Below are 16,223 nucleotides of genomic sequence, written 5' to 3'. Positions count from 1 at the left end.
TTCGCTTAGGTATTCACCTCCTCTATCGGTACGTAGTACCTTAATTGTCTTATTGAGTTGATTTTGTACTTCGTTTTGATATTCTTTGAATGCTTCAAACGTTTCGTCCTTGTGTCTTAATAAGTAGACATATCCGAAACGACTAAAGTCATCAATGAAGGTAACAAAGTATCTTTCACCTTTCCTAGTCATGGGTTTAAAGGGTCCACATACATCCGAATGTATTAATCCCAATAAATCTTTAGCCCTTTCATAGGTCCCTTTGAAAGGTGCTTTAGTCATCTTGCCTTGTAAACAAGATTCACATACTTCAAACGAATCCATTTCATTTGATTTCAAAAGTCCATTCTTTTGAAGTGTATGTATTCGGTTCTTGTTTATGTGACCAAGGCGACAATGCCATAAGTAGGAATCACTCAAATCCCTTTTGAGTTTCTTGGTGCTTGTATGGTACATTGAGCTACTAGATGATGTGTCATCATGAACCAATTCATAAATTCCATTTGAAGGCGAAGCCTTGAAATAGAATACATTATCTTTAGAAACATGAATATCATCATCAATAAAATTAACAACGTAACCACATTGTTTTAAGCGAGAAATAGAAATAATGTTTCTACACAAATCCGGAGCATACAAAACATTTTCTAAAATAAGTTCCAATCCACTTGGAAGCTTCAAAATAAAATCTCCTTGAGCTTTAACATGCACCTTTGCACCATTGCCCATATAGAGACTTGATGTTCCCGCCTTATGATCACTTCTTTTGAACCCCTGCAAAGAATTGCAAATATGAGTTCCACATCCAGTGTCTAATACCCATGTATTAGAAGAAGTAATACTTAGCTCTATATATACCATATATATATTACCTGAGGTTTGCCCTGCATCCCTCTTGTCCTTCAACTCCTTAAGGTAGACCGGACAGTTTCGTTTCCAATGACCCATCTCACCGCAACCGAAACATGGGTCTTCCTTGGGGTTTGCCTTCTCGGCTACCTTTTGCTTCTTAGCCTTGTTGATGGTTGGGGTAACCATCTTCCCTTTCCCTTTGCCTTGATAGGCGGGTCCTTTTCTCTTAGCCACCTTTGGCTTAGAGGTCTTACTTTTGGACCCACCTTGATCGATTGCTAACACGGGTAAAGCCCTTTTACCCATGCTAGTTTCCGCCGTCCTAAGCATACCATGAAGCTCACCAATACTCTTATCCATCCCATTCATGTTGTAATTAATTACAAATTGATCAAACCTCTTTGATAGGGAGTTAAGGATAAGATCGGTGGCTAACTCATTAGATATGTTAAGGTTAAGATGGTTAGCACGATCGATAAGGCTCTTCATCTTAAGTACATAAGATGAAACCGATTGGGTGTCGTCCATACGACAAGCATGAAGCGCCCGAACCGTTTCGAAACGCTCAACACGTGCTTGTTGGAGAAACATCTCCTTCAATTGTGCTATCATGTCGTATGCGCTATGATGCTCGAAATCCTTTTAGAGTTCGGGTATCATAGTCCCAAGCATTAAGCATGAGACTTGAAGGGAGTCGTGGCAATACTTATCGTAAGAGGCCATTGCCTCCACATCACTCTCATCCGGTTGATCGGGAATGGGGTCCTCAAGCACATACATTTTATCCTCTTGTTTGAGGACAATCCGAAGATTGCGGAACCAATCCATAAAGTTTGTATGGTTGAGTTTGTCTTTCTCGAGGAGAGACCGCAACGATAGGTTGTTAAAGTTAAGTGGTGCGTTGTTCATGTTGTTGTTGTTATTAGCGGCCATCTACAAAATTCAACAAAGTTCTTTTAAGTATTGATTTCAAATTTAATAAACAATACCCTTTTAATTTGTTTTATTAAATATTAGAATCCAACGGTAAATCAAATTTCGGTTAGGTGACCTTTATCCCGTCATTTGATTTAGCTAGGTAGTCTTAATGACAATTGCAATCCTTTTGCAACTTCTAAGTTATGGGATCATGCAATCCTTTTGCATGGCATATTAATCCCATCAACGCCTATTTGTTCCTCATGCTTCGGTGACCCTAAGTTCATGATTCCCAAATCAAGTCGTCCTACTTGTGTAGACATGTAGACTTAACATACAAGTGGTTAGGTGACCTTTATCCCACATGTATGCGAAGTGTACCTTATTCACATTAGTTCACTCATGACGGTTAGGTGACCTTTATCCCATCAAGAGATTCCTAATATGTCTAAGTGTTTCCACAAAAGGATGGCGTTTAACTTGTTTGCCTTGTTTTGGTTAAGGGATTTTAAGTTTTCATAAATTCTAGTTTAAGAAAACATTTGCCATAAACTAACATGCATTTAGTGTATGGTCCTTATGAAAATCCATTTTCATGTCTATAAACCATTTTATATATATGATCCTAATCATGATCTTAATAACCGTTTATTAATGTCCTTTTAGCCATTTTGATTTAACCAATTAAATTGTCGTTTTGCATGTTGTTAATTAATGTATAATTTAACCAATTAAATTTCCATTTTGCTTGTTGTTAACTTGTGTGATTAACTTGTAGCATACAAACATACAATCCACATAATCATACAAAACAACCACGCATGCAAAATCATATGTTCACAATCAAGCCATATTGGTAGACATTTGTTTAGCCGAAAACAAATGCCACCGGATAAGGGGTAATTACACAAAGTAGGAGATTTCAAATCTCCCACTTAACCTTGCATCCAAATGCTTCTTCATGTGATCTTCAAGTCTTCATCATTCTTCATCATTTTACAAAATATATCCTAATACATTTTGTCTAAAAAATGAAATTACAACCTAATCTATTTTACATACCAAATATAAAATAAATTACATAACCAAATGAATTATTACATGCCAAATGAATAAATATTATTACAAACCAATTGAATAAATATCAATCAACCATGCATGCAACCAAACACAAGGTCAAGGCTTAGATTGTGAACATTAACTACACAAGTGATAGGCAATACAGAATCACAAGTGATTGGAAACACAGAATCACAAGTGATCTGCAACACAGAATCACAAGTGATCGGCAACACAAAATCACAAGTGATCTGCAACACAGAATCACAAGTGATCGGCAACACAGAATCACAAGTGATTGGCAGTACAGAATCACAAGTGATTTGCAGTACAGAATGCAGAATCACAAGTGATTTTGGCCAAAAAGACAAACCACCCAAAACCGAAAATTTTACATTCTACTTCATGCATGTTCATAGAATGCAAAATTATAGTGGGTTTAATAACCATCTCGAAGCATATTTCAACAACTTCGGCTCTAGATACCATTGTTGGGATTTAACAAGTTCAAAATATACTTAAACCATTTTAAGAATCAAATTAAAGCGGAAGCAAGAAAATATTACCAATTAAACTTGTTAATCTTTAACCTTTTAAAGTTAAATCCCAATTAGGATCAAGTTGTGAAACATACTTACAAACTACAAGATAGATAAGAGATTATACCTTCTCGAAGCTATGTAGTTGATGATGAAGATGATGATGAAGAATAGAGCTTCAAATGGATGAAACCTCAAGTAGTTATACCCCAAACTTGTGCACCAACACCTTAGCTTTGGTTAGGATTTGTTTACACTTGAAAAATAAGCTTGCAAAAAGAAAATTGAACCTTCAAACCCCTTGAAAGTTTCGGCCAGCTCAAGGATATGTGAGCAGAATTTTTTTTTGCTTTTGATGTGTATTTTGCAAGTGTGTGTCTTGAAATGAGTCAAGCCTTGCATACATATGGAAATGGACTTGTAATTGACCAAGAAAGAATCTTTAGCACTCTTGCTCACAACTCCAAGGCCACTAGTCCATTAGTTTAATAAAATAAGTTTTATAAAACTTGTATTTTATAAAACTAATTTTTATAAAACTTCCATATAATTATTATGTACATTTTATTTATAAAACCAATTTTATGTAAAATGTATCATAATAAAATTAATTATTTAGCCTATAAATAATTAAATTCATATTATATAAATTATTCCATAATTTATATACACATCAAATAATATTTAAGAAAACCATTTTTCTTAAAGTTCAAGCGTCGCGTATTTAATCAACGAACCAATCGTCAAGATCAAATACGAATCAGGTGTCGGTAAGTTTGTTATTGGGTATGACCCGACTTGGATCATAACACATTAGCCACATTAATTTAATACGTCTCTCGGGCATACGAAATACCTTCACTTTTGAGCTTGATATATGAAGAAACTAGTAGACAATTTCCTTCCTCCTTATTCCCTTAGAACCGTCGGCCTTAGTAGGCCATGATGGGTGTTTTGTTTCAATTTTTCTTATTACATGTTCACTAGTTTCATTCATTTCTTCACACACACAAAGTTACTTGTATTTTTTCTCTCAAACATTTCTCTCATTTTTCTCTCAAGACTTGTAAGTAACAAGCTTCTTCCTTCCTCCTTTCTTGTCTTAAAACCAAAGCTACACAAATCATCATCATCATTCACTTGTCTTTGATTAATGTTTACTTACTTATAGTTGTTTACTTACATGTTAATAAGAATCAAACTCTTTAGTTTGTTCTTCATTTTATCTTGTTATTCAAGAACATAAAGAACCTAGGAGAATCAAGTTTATGTTTTAATTCTTCCATAAAACTTGTTAAAGAAAGTTCATGTTGTAAAATCATACTTGAATTCATGTTTGTAAACAAAAGTTTACTTTCTTAAAGATCAAGATCTTGGCTTGAATCCTTAAAGTATGAACAACCATGAACTTGTTACTTGTTTATTTAGTTTATTTCTTCATTTCTAGCATCTTTAAATTCGTGATTTATGTTGTTCTTGGTCAAGTGTTACTAGTTAACTTTGATCTCATTTTTCTTGAACAAAAGTTAACTTTATAAGTTCAAGAACATGGAACTATAACTTTCTAGTTATAACTTCATACACTTGTGTTAGATTTAACTTAATAACTTTAGATCTAGACTTTTGGGTCTTGGATCTTCAAGATCTACCTAAGAACTATGTTCTACAACTTAAGATCTTGATTAGTTAGTTTACTTTCAAATTTGTAGTTCAATATTACTTTTATAACTCTTGTATGTGTTGGATCTAAGGTCTTGATGTAACTTTGGTTCTTCAAGCATCATACAACTCTTAACTGAGTTGTTCTACATATCTTAGACTTACACTAGTGTCATGATAGTCAAAACTTGGTTAATATTACCTTTAGTGTTCATGTATGTCGGATCTAAGATCTTGATGTAACTTTGGTTCATCAAACTACTTGCAACACTTAATTGAGTTGTGCTACTTATGTTAGACTTATACTTGTGTTATCATGGTCAAAACTTGGTAAAGATGATGTAAACCCATCAACGAGTTGTACACTTGAAGCTACAAGCATCAAGGATGAGAACTGTGATGAACATCAAGCACCAAGAACCCACCGGAACCTACTGTTTACTGTTTTATGGAACTGATCAAAATACCTGGGCTACTGTAAAGTTGATTTTCAGTTATCTCTGTTCGAGTAGATAATTTTTCATTTAAGACTCATCTTAATCCGAGTTATAGTTTAGGATCTATGGCCCTCCGAACGTCATTATGTCCTTTTAACGTTGTGCTGAAAATTCTGACCTACTCGCACTTAAACCGTCGCCACGGTCAAACGAAGATGATTTTGGTTCTGTAATTTTTACAGCAACTAAAGGACTTATATACGGAGCCATGGCCACTGGTCTCACCTTATTTCAGTAGGTATAGAGGCCGTGGTGACTGATCGAAGTCAGCCTTTGTTTTAAACTCTTTTCATGAATGAAACTTACTTTACACCTTTTGTTTGATGATGAATGATGATGACCCTTAAGACCTAATTTACATACATTTAAATCTATTGGGACGGTTTACCGACTTAGTACTATTTGACTTAGGTTGAGGACTTTCCGGACCTACGTACTTGCTTACTTCCCGACTCAACTTTACTACTACTTTACCACTGTGAGTTATAGTATCCCTTTTTACTTTAACTATTTTGGGAACTGAGAATACATGCGTATTTTATGTTTTACATACTAGGCACGAGTACTTAAACTTTTTATATGTGTGGGTTATGCAACGGCATAAACATTCCCTTTAGCTCGGTAACGTTTAGTCATTGGTTTTTGAACCGGTGAACGCGAATCTTAGATATGGATCCATAGGATTTGACATCCCCACTCGGGCTAGTAGCGCTAGCATTTAACGGGTGTTTAATACTTCGTAAACATACGCACTCTCCAAGTGTACTTTCAGGGGGTTATAAACATTAAGTTAGTTACCAAGTGCCCACGGTTAAACATATACATTATCATACTGTTTTGAAACGCTCTTTGTAGCACTGAAATCTCGTGGCCTACCTTACATTACTGTTATACTTAAACTATAGCTCACCAACCTTTGTGTTGATGTTTTTAAGCATGTTTTTCTCAGGTGCTTAAGGTTAGCCGCTTCCGCTGTTGTACTAGTCTTGCTGTAGACACCCGCTGCTTTAGAGATGTCACCGCATGAACGTTTATCTTGCATTCATAAACATTATTACTTTTGAAACAATGATTTGTAATGACCTAAGGGTCACGCACTATTATCTTTGCTTCTATTCATAGGAGCATACTTTTGATGTAAAACATTCGACGTTAGTTATGACGTCACCTTTTACCATGAATGCAAACGTATTTTGAAATAGCATATAGTGTTTGACCTTGTAATGATCCTGTTGTTGATGGTCCGTACATGATGATTTAGTACGGGGCGTCACAAACGCTTCTTCAGAGTTGCACAAATTCTTTCGAATATATACGAGTCACGTCAGAGATGCCGTTACACTTTGTTCATTTTAAATCTTCACAATTATACGAACTTGATTCTATGGAGTGATGTGAGAATGGAGGTATGAGTTAGCATAATATAACGACACTCGATCAACGTAGTTATATTATGGTAAGTCATACCAAAGTTCTAATGGCTCGTGATGGTGATTGGACTCGATCAACCTAATAACTGCCATGTGCCATGTACATGACTTTATTTTCCTTGTTTGAACAACCGAAAACTCCGAGAATGTTCATAACAACCATACTAAGGACACACCTTTAATTATTGCCAGCCTATATTGATGCTTCTGCATAAATGACCAATTCTTCCAACTTCAAAATATATGCTATACGTGTATACTATCTCATTATCGCACAGTTTTATCGACGAACTACAAAATGCTTTGTATGCTCACATCGAGGTGAAAAATCCTCCTATCATTACGCTCGTACTTCCGTATAAGGAAATCTTTTATTTAAATTCTCAATGAAGAGAGAGTGTGACACCCCGTACAAAACCATCGTGTACAGATCATCAACAACAGGATCATTACAAGGTCAAACACTATATGCTGTTTTAAAAAAAATTTTGCATTCATAAGAAAAGGTGACGTCATAACCAACGTCAAATGTTTAACATACGATAATGTGCCTCTACGAATAGAAGGTGACAATAATAGTACGTGACCCATAGGTCGTTACAAATTCATTGTTCAAAAGTAATGAAGTATGAATGCAAATTAAATGTTTCATGCGAAGACATCTCTAATAAGCGTAGCGGGAGTCTACAAAGCATGGTAACCACAGCGGAATCAATCAAACCTTAAGCACCTGAGAAAAACATGCTTAAAAATGTCAACACTAATGTTTGTGAGCTATAGTTTAAGTGTAGCAGTAACATAAGGTAGGCCACGAGATTTCAGTGTTTCAAAACAGTATGAAAAGTATATGTATAACCGTGGGCACTTGGTAACTAACTTAACGTAAATAACACCCCCTAAAAGTACACTTGGCGAGTGCGTAAGTTTACGAAGTATTAAACACCCATTAAATACTAGCACTACTAGCCCGAGTGGGGATGTCAAACCCTATGGATCCTGATATCGGCTAAAAAGTCACGTTTTCACCCCGGTATTAAGGCCCAAAAACAAGAAAGATTCGAACTTTTCGGAAAAATACCCACTTCATCGGTTAGAATTAAAGAACAAGTAATTACAAAGGCCTGTGCAAAAAGAATCAAGAGAATCGGAGCTAAAACGAAGATTCTAGAGCGAAAACGGTGAAAGACAAGAAATCAAGTTACGATCCAGGGAATCAAGGCTGACCAGCAAGCCATACGGCCTGCCATACGGCCTGCCATACGGCCTGCCAGTATGGAAACGGCCTGCCATATACGTGCCACCACACGAGCCACCATACGTCCTGCCTTGCATATGGCCTGCCAAAAACGGGCTGCCATACGCCCTGCCATACGCCCTGCCAGGCGTATGCTGGCAAATTCTAAGTCTATTTAAAGGGTCATTGTCATTCATTCCCACACACACTTCAATTCACTTCTTTCTCTCTCTTGTACAATATTAGTCATACTTTCAAGGCCTTCTCACCTCCGAGCAGGAAATTAAGTACCCGGAGGCGAACGCTGAAGATTGTATTAGGAGCGGTCTGGAGTCTTGAAGTTGTCACTTTTGTATTCGGAACTCGTTTAATCTACTGGTACTTCTATCCTTTATCTTATATAATGTTTTATGATATTATTGCCATGATTAGCGAGTAGTTATCTTTAGTGTATGCTATGATGTAAGCAGTTATAATGGCGAAATAATATTATGGTTTGTGTATGTTGTTGAAATGCTTTCTGATTATACTTTAAACTCAATCGCTTTTCCAACTTATAGAACGTAGTTATAGACTCTGCTATTGGGAAGTCGCGAACCCCGATTCAGAGTACACTATCTGTGTCACCCCTTGGTAAGAGAAGTCTCTCGGATACAACGTAAGATCAACTGAGGCACACCGGTTGTAGTAAGTCTATCGAGCTTTGGATTCCGACTGAGGACTCTTTCGTAGTGAAACATCTGACTAGACCCCTAGTACATTTTCGGTCCTAGACCATGCTGGTGTAGTCACCAAGCATATAAACTTCGTACGTGCACGCTGAAGCACAGCGGTTGTTGTAAGCTGTTCCTAAAGGTATTTCATATGCCCGAGAGACATATTAAATTAATGTGGCTAATGTGTTATGATCTAAGTCGGGTCATACCCAATAACAAGCTAACCAACACTTTATATGTATTTAATCTTGATGTTTGGATCATTAAGTAAATACGCGACACTTGAACTTTAGAAAATCGGTTTTCTAAAATATTATTAATACTTGAGATAAATTATTTGGATAATTTGTATAATAAGGATTTAATTATTTATAAGTTTTAAATAATTAAGTTGTGTTATATTTATAAAATGGTTATAAAATGGAAGTAACTAAACAAATAAGCAAGCTTTATAAAAAATTAATACATATTTTATATAACCCTTAAGGGTGGCGGTTTTGGTAATAAAAAAAAGGATATCACCCATGCTTATTTGTTACTTCAAGATGACACAACTTCAAAGGGCATGCTCAACATGTTTACCAATGTTTGACTCAAGTAATATAATACTTACATGCATTCAAACAAGTGAGAGACAGCAAAAAATACTCCTATTCTTCCTGCTGTGTTTTCTGGCCGAAACATTTAGGGTCAAGAGGGAGTGATTGAGTTTGTTTGTAACCCAAATTTCAAGTGTCAAAAAATCCTAACTATAGCATTAGGTGTTGGGTAAAGTTTGGGGTATTATCTCTTGAGGTTTCATACTTTTGAAACTTGATTCATCATCATCTCTTGGGAGAGCTGCTGACCGATTTTATTGCAAAGGAACAAGTAGGTTTCAAGGTTAGTTTACTAGCTCATTGAGGTTCTAAGGTCTAACCATATCAAGGGTGCGTTGGTGCATTGTTTCATCATCCTCTAGTTCTTCAAACTCGCCTCAATTAACTTGAGGAGGTACTCTACTTCCTCTTTATATTAATGTATTTGTAAGTATACATCCATGACTTGATATTAATATGGGATTTACAAAATGGCTTAACAAATGTACTTGATGTCTAAATGCTTCCGCTTGCTTTCACTACATTAAAATTGGTTTTAATGATTGTGTAAATTACATGGAAATATTGTTTATGAAACTTGTTAAAATCCCATCAATGGTATCTAGAGCCGAAGTCTATGGATTATGCTTCTTATATGGTCTTTAAAACCCACTATATTTGCATTCCAAGTACATGCATGAAAATGGAATACAAATATTGTCGGGTTTGGGTGGGTTTGGAATTTTGGCCGAATTTTTGGAGACCCAAAATGGGTTTTTGGGTTCTTCAATTTGGTAAAATTTTGGTTGAATGTTCATGTTCACAATCTAAGCCTTGACCTTGTGTTTGTTTGAATGTTTGGTTGATTTAATTCATTCATATGGTTTGTAATAATATTTAATTAATTTGGTTTTTAATATTATTATTTTGGCTATGTAATTTGTTTTACATTTGGTATGTAAAATAGAATAGGTTGTATTTTCATTTTCTAGATAAAAATGTATTAGGATACATATTTTGTAAAATGAAGATACAAGATGATGAAGACTTGAAGAACACAAGGAACATATGGATGCAAGGTTAAGTGGGAGATTTGAAATCTCCTACTTTGTATTATTACCCCTTAACCCGGTGACATTTGTTTTTGGCTAAACAAATGTCCACCAAAATGGCTAGATTGTGAACAAACTTGTTTTGCATGTGTGGTTATTTGTATGTTTATTGTGTTTGTATGCTACAAGTTAATCACTCAAGTCAACAACTTGAAAATGGAAATTTAATTGGTTAAATTAAAACATTATTAACGACATACAAGACGTCAATTTAAATGGTTAAATTAAAAATGACTAAAAGGACATTAATAATCGGTTATTAAGAACGTGATAAGAATCATATATATAAAATGGTTTATATCAAGTAATTGGCTAAAATTACAAGATTTGAAAATGGATTTCAAATGAACCATACACTAAATGCATGTTGGTGTATGGCATAAAAGTTTTCTCAAACTAGAGATAATGAAAACTTAAAATCCCTTCAACAAACAAGGTAAACAAGTTAAACGCCATCCTTTTATGTGACACTTGGACATATTAGAGAACTCAAGATGGGATAAAGGTCACCTAACCGTCATGAACAAACTAATATGATTATGGTAAAATTCGCATGCTAGTGGGATAAAGGTCACCTAACCACTTGTATGTTAATTTTACAAGTTTACACAAGTAGGACGACTTGATTTGGGAATCATGAACTTAGGGTCATCGAAGTATGAGGAACAAATAGGCGTTGATGGGATAAATATGCCATGCAAAAGGATTGCATGATCCCATAATTTAGAAGTTGCAAAAGGATTGCAATTGTCATATAAATGACTACCTAGCTAAATCAAATAACGGGATAAAGTTCACCTAACCGAAATTTGATTTACCGTTGGATTCTAATATTTAATAAGTCAATTAATACAAAAGGGTATTGTTTATTAAATTTAAAATCGATACTTAAATGAACTTTGTTAATTTTGTAGATGGCCGCCAATAACAACAACATACAAAATGCACCACTTAACCTAAACAACCTATCGTTAAGGTCTCTCCTCGAGAAAGACAAACTCAACCATACGAACTTTATGGATTGGTTCCGTAATCTTAGAATTGTCCTCAAACTTGAGGATAAAGCGTATGTATTGGAGGACCCTATTCCCGACCAACTGGACTAGGAAGATGTAGAGGGCATGGCTTATTATGATAAATATTACGCCGATTCGGTGCAAGTCGCTTGCCTAATGCTTGGGACTATGATACCCGAACTCCAAAAGGATTTTGAGCATCATAGTGCATATGACATGATTACGCAATTGAAGGAGATGTTCCTTCAACAAGCTCGTGTCGAGCGCTTCAAAACGGTTCGAGCGCTACATGCATGTCATATGGATGACACCCAATCCGTCTCATCTTATGTCCTCAAAATGAAAAGCCTTATTGATCGCGCAAACCGTCTTAACCTCAACATATCTAATGAGCTAGCCACCGATCTTATCCTAAACTCCTTGTCAAAGAGGTTTGACCAATTTGTAATTAATTACAATATGAATGGGATGGATAAGACCATTGGAGAACTTCATGGCATGCTCAGGACGACGGAAACTAGCATGGGTAAGAGGGCTTCACCCGTGCTAATGATCAATGATGGTGGGTCCAAAAGTAACAACACCTCTAAGCCAAAGGAGGCTAAGAGGAAAGGACCCGCCCATCAAGGCAAGGGAAAGGGGAGGATGGTTACCCCAACCAAAAACAAGAACAAGAAGCAAAAGGTTGCCGGACAAGCAAACCCCAAGGAAGACCCGTGCTTCGGTTGCGGTGAAATGGGTCACTGGAAACGCAATTGCCCGGTCTACCTTAAGGAGTTGAAGGAAAAGAGGGATGCGGGGCAATCCTCAGGTAACATATATATGGTATATATAGAGCTTAGTATTACTTCTTCTAATACATGGGTATTAGACACTGGATGTGGAACTCACATTTGCAATTCTTTGCAGGGGTTCAAAAGAAGTAGCAAGCAAACGGGAACATCAAGTCTCTTTATGGGTAATGGAGCCAAAGTGCAAGTGAAGGCTCAAGGAGACTTTGTATTAAAACTTCCAAGTGGTTTGGAACTTATTTTGAACAATGTTTTGTATGCACCGGATTTATGCCGAAACATTATTTCAGTTTCCCGTTTAAAACAATCTGGTTTTTATCTTAAATTTGTTAATGATGATATCCACGTTTATTTAGATAATGTATTTTATTTTAAGGCTTCGCCTTCAAATGGAATTTATGAATTGGTTCATGATGACACATCATCTAGTAGCTCAATATACCATACTAGCACCAAGAAACTCAAAAGGGATTTGAGTGATTCCTACTTATGGCATTGTCGCCTTGGTCACATAAACAAGAATCGAATGCATACACTCCAAAAGAATGGCCTTTTGGAATCAAATGAACTAGACTCGTTTGATTTATGTGAATCTTGTTTACAAGGCAAAATGACTAAAGAACCTTTCAAAGGGACCTATGAAAGGGCTAAGGACTTATTGGGATTAATACATTCGGATGTATGTGGACCCTTTAAGCCCATAGCTAGGAATGGTGAAAGATACTTCGTTACTTTCATTGATGACTTCAGTCGTTTCGGATATGTCTACTTGTTAAGACATAAGGACGAAACTTTTGAAGCATTCAAAGAGTATCAAAACGAAGTACAAAATCAACTCAATAAGACAATTAAGGTACTTCGAACCGATAGAGGAGGTGAATACCTAGGCGATGCCTTCCAAGACCATCTTAGAAGTTGTGGGATTATCTCGCAACTTACTCCACCCGGGACACCACAGCTTAATGGTGTGTCTGAAAGGAGGAACCGAACCCTAATGGATATGGTTCGATCTATGATGGCTAGAAGCTCGTTACCTCTATCATTCTGGGGTTATTGTCTATGCTCAGCGGCTCGTATTTTAAATATGGCCCCAACCAAGAAAGTGGAACGAACACCTCATGAGATGTGGTTTGGAAAACCTCCATCTCTATCATACTTAAAGGTATGGGGATGTGAAGCTTATCCTAAGCGTTACGTCCCTAATAAGTTGAATGCTCGATCCATGAAGTGTATCTTCATAGGGTATCCCAAGGATGATATGGGATATTATTTCTATGATCCATCCGAGCAAAATGTATTTGTTGCTCGAAAGGCTGAATTCCTTGAAACTAAGTTCCTAATGGAAGGCAAAAGTGAAAGGAAGATAGATCTTGAAGAGGTTCAAGATCAAGCAGATGATACACAATTGGCTGACACTAGCACTCAACATGAAAATGTTGAGAGTGATCAGATGGATGATCAAAATACACAAGACGTTCGCAGATCTGGTAGGATTAGTAATCCTCCTGAGAGATATGGGTTTCTCATGGATGGTTGCTATGTGGTTGATTTGGCTGAACCAATAAACTACCAAGATGCTTTATCAAGGATGGATAAAGATAAATGGCAGGAACCCATGAACGCTGAGATGCAATCCATGTATGACAACCAAGTTTGGGAACTTGTTGCGCAACCTCCTGGCTCTAGGCTAGTTGATTGTAAATGGCTGTTCAAAATGAAAACCGACATACATGGAAACTTGGATACATATAAAGCTATACTTGTAGCAAAAGGTTTCACTCAAACTCAAGGGGTTGACTATGATGAAACCTTTTCGCCTGTGGCGATGCTAAAGTCTATTAGGCTATTACTTGCCATTGCTGCTCATTATGATTATGAAATATGGCAGATGGATGTCAAGACCGCTTTCCTAAACGGACATCTTGAGGAAGATGTCTATATGGTTCAGCCTGAGGGTTTTGTTGATCCGAAATATCCTAAAAAGGTATGCAAGTTAGAGAAGTCAATCTACGGATTGAAACAAGCATCTAGAATGTGGAATCATCGTTTTAATGAGGAGGCCAAGAAATTTGGCTTCATTAAAAATGGTGATGAAGCTTGTGTATACAAGAAAGCTAGTGGGAGCACTATCATGTTCCTTGTACTATATGTAGATGATATATTGTTATATGGAAATGATATTCCGGCAATGCAAGGTGTTAAAACTTGGTTAAGCAAATGCTTCTCCATTAAGGATCTTGGAGAAGCACAATACGTTTTGGGGATTGGGATCTACAGGGATAGATCCAAGAAACTGATAGGCTTAAATCAAAGTGCATACATTGAAAAGATCTTGAAAAGGTTCAAGATGGAGAACTCTAAGAAAGGTTTGGTACCTATTCAAAGGGAACACTTCTCAGTTCATCTCAGTGCCCCACCACGAAAGATGAACAGGAGAGAATGAAGAAAGTCCCATATGCTTCTGCCATTGGGTCAATCATGTATGCAATGATATGCACTAGACCGGATGTGTCATGCGCTCTTAGCCTGACAAGTAGATACCAGAATAACCCAGGAAACAGTCATTGGATTGCTGTTAAAAGTATATTGAAATACCTTAGGAGGACTAAGGATATGTTTCTGATATATGGGTCTGGTGAGGAGGAACTCGCTGTAAAAGGTTACGTGGACGCGAGTTTCCAAACTGATCGTGATGATTCTCGATCACAATCTGGTTATGTCTTCACATTAAATGGAGGTGCGGTCTCTTGGAAGAGTTCAAAACAGGATGTTGTTGCTCTATCCACTACAGAGTCGGAGTACATCGCCGCATCATTGGAAGCTCAGGAAGCTGCATGGATGAAGAAATTCATCGACGACTTAGGAGTAGTCCCTTCCATTCAGGACCCTCTTGAGATCTTTTGTGACAACGAGGGTGCGATTGCTCAAATCAAGGAACCTCGTGCTCATCAAAAGACCCGTCACATTGAGCGGAGATTCAACTACATAAGGGATGAAGTTGAAAAGGGAAAGATATGTATTCGCAAAGTTCACACAGATCTTAATATAGCGGATCCTCTCACGAAGCTCTTACATGGATCAAAACATGCAGGACATGTTTGTGCATTAGGGCTTCAATATTCTAGTGATTGGTCATGATCTGTTTTAAGTATTGTAACGGAACGAAATTGTTCAAACTCACTAATATAATTATGGTATTAATTTATTTTGAGTCATGTTCCTATTTTGCATATTTTATCCATGAATAAGTAATTATTCTAAATTCCGTAGTCGATCACATTCGTGGGAACAAGTGTGAGGTTTAGACTATTATGAACTTGGATTGGTATACATTCATGGACTGAATATGGGGCAAGGTTGCTACCAAGGTTCATAGATATTTGTGGGAAGCAAATATTGGAAGACCCGCCCTCAAGATTTACTGAATGGAGCCTTTTGAGTAAAGGCGAATATCATTGTATCCTCTGACCTGAGATACATATTGGGTTCGGATATTTATCGAGTATTGTGCCTTGATTCTTTCCTTCGCTATTCTGAAACATGGTAGTTCATAAGGGAGAGCTCAGGTATAATGCAAGGTATATATTTAGGACGTATGTAGTCAAGATGGAATTTGTCCCTCTTATTCGTTGAGAGTCAGATGTTTAAGGCCTGAAAAGTTAAATCTAGAAGAGAGTGATCACTCTGTATCTCTTGGATTTAACATGACATCTAGGATGAAATGATATAATGAAAAGATTCACCTATTCATATTCGAGATGGGAACTCGATAGGGATGATGTTATTGAATGGAAAAAAGTCATAACATATTGGGGGTGATGG

The sequence above is a fragment of the Rutidosis leptorrhynchoides genome, chromosome 2 (genome assembly GCF_046630445.1).
Source record: "Rutidosis leptorrhynchoides isolate AG116_Rl617_1_P2 chromosome 2, CSIRO_AGI_Rlap_v1, whole genome shotgun sequence".
Taxonomy (NCBI): Eukaryota; Viridiplantae; Streptophyta; class Magnoliopsida; order Asterales; family Asteraceae; genus Rutidosis; species Rutidosis leptorrhynchoides.
This window is presented reverse-complemented; position numbering follows the sequence as displayed.